This window comes from Sinocyclocheilus rhinocerous, unplaced genomic scaffold, assembly GCF_001515625.1.
Source record: "Sinocyclocheilus rhinocerous isolate Xijiao unplaced genomic scaffold, SAMN03320098_v1.1 scaffold889, whole genome shotgun sequence".
In the NCBI taxonomy this organism is placed as follows: domain Eukaryota; kingdom Metazoa; phylum Chordata; class Actinopteri; order Cypriniformes; family Cyprinidae; genus Sinocyclocheilus; species Sinocyclocheilus rhinocerous.
In genome coordinates this window covers 560,500-562,556 of record NW_015638024.1, presented here as the reverse complement: position 1 = coordinate 562,556, position 2,057 = coordinate 560,500, and positions in this window count along the sequence as shown.

Below are 2,057 nucleotides of genomic sequence, written 5' to 3'. Positions count from 1 at the left end.
TCTCTCTCTCTCTCTCTATATATATATATATATATATATATATATATACTTTTAATAAAAAATAATTACATATATTTTAATATTATATATACTTTTTTAATAAAAAAAGAAATATATATATATATATTACATAATATTAAAAATTTTATTATCTTCTATATAGACAGATAGATAGAGACAGATGGATGACTCTGCTATTATTGAAGTCATTTATTCTGCATTTATAGTGGCTGGTGTGTAGCCAGTGCAGACTTGCTTCTGTGCTTGTTTGTGCTGGTGCTCGCTTTCACACATTTTGATTTCCCATGTGCCCAATCTGCCCATGTGATCATACATCCTGAGCACAGACTAGGCAGCCTGGCAGAGTGGGCTGCACTGGATAATGGCTGATGTAATGATATAATGGAAGGATTGGCCCTTTTCTGTGTGACCTTTGAACTATGTCAGGTCGATGAAGGCAAAGAGCTAGTCACTAGGGGTGTCTTTTACCAGATGGATAAATAAATATATGGGGAATCCAATCAAAAAGCAAGCAGGTGTTATCCACTCACCTTGAACTTTTTTTTTTACTATATGTATAGGAATAAAGTGCCTTTTTAATAAAATCAACATGAAAATGAAGTAATATATTTAATGATCAACAAAGTGAAATCGTGGGGTAAGAAGTTTGAAGAAATACAAACTTTGCATTTTTTTTTTTTGCATGTCAAAATAAATTTTCAGCATGACAAGTAAATATATATATACAGGTATATATGGCATATAATAATAATAATAATAATAATAATAATAATAGTATTTATTATTATATTCCTTATTAATATTTTTTCATTAATGTTATGTAACAATATAATTATTCACATATTCCTCAACATTTCTTCACATTTCTCCTTGACGTAAAAAGTGGCATAGTTAACCACATTCTCCCCCATCTCAGGAATCTTTGTTTGCTTTTATTGGTTGTGAGAACTTCAATTCCCTATGTGTCGCCCTATGATTTCCCTGTGAAAATTTTGTGAAACATGAGAATGATTTTAGGAAAATAACTTGACTATGCTCACAAAGTGTCCTCAGGGGAGGATGTGCTCAGTGGACATTTGCAGTCTACCAGCAGCCTCTGCTATGAATCTTTTACGAGGGGAACAAGTGTAAACATGATCCACCACTGTCATCACAGCTCATGGTTAAGACAGAACAAAGCACATCTATTATTAACATCACCTGTGACCTCAGACTGCCCTGCCCAGCATAACAGGAGCCTGAAGGGACTCGTTTTAACTGATTTACAAAAAGCTCTTTCCACCCAAGGAGTGTTAACCGAAACCTTATGAACTGACCTTAGCTTGAGATGAACATGTCATTAAACCTATGTCTTTTGGGCATATGTATGTTGCTTTTCTTCAAAGCAACATACAGTTTAGTCATGGTAAACATTATATTAGTATGTTCCCTGGGAATTGAACCCATGACCCAAGGCTTATTGGTTCACACTCAATGTGTATAACAAACCTCTTGAATAAAAGACTCATATGACTTCAATTTTTGTCAGATTTCTATCAAGTCTAGTCTATATTAAACTGTCTAGTCATTTATCACATCAAATCAAAATCAAAATATGACCCATCAAGATCAAAATGTGACCTAACTAAATAGGTGGACATAAATAGGCCAAAAATCAAACAAACAAACAAAAAGACATTGTAACTGAATTAATTTCCACCATCTGACATGTCCAAGCCTGTATATCGACTGGCATGCTGTATTTTCTGCATATATACTCATTATATAATAGAGATCAAATAAATCCTCAACACATAGTTGTGTTTTCAAATGCATGCGGTATGTTCTGCTCTCACTCCTGTCTGCTGTGTGGCTGCTGGCATGTTTCTGTAAGTGCGATAGCGTGTATTTTTTGTATGCTTAAAATAATCTACCGTATGGTCCACAAATGGCATCCAGAGTATGTCTAAGCGCACCGCTGAGAGCAATCCCATGTGTCTGTGACGTCACCAAACCCCCATATGAGGGAAACCCATCCTGATTAGAATGAGTCACGC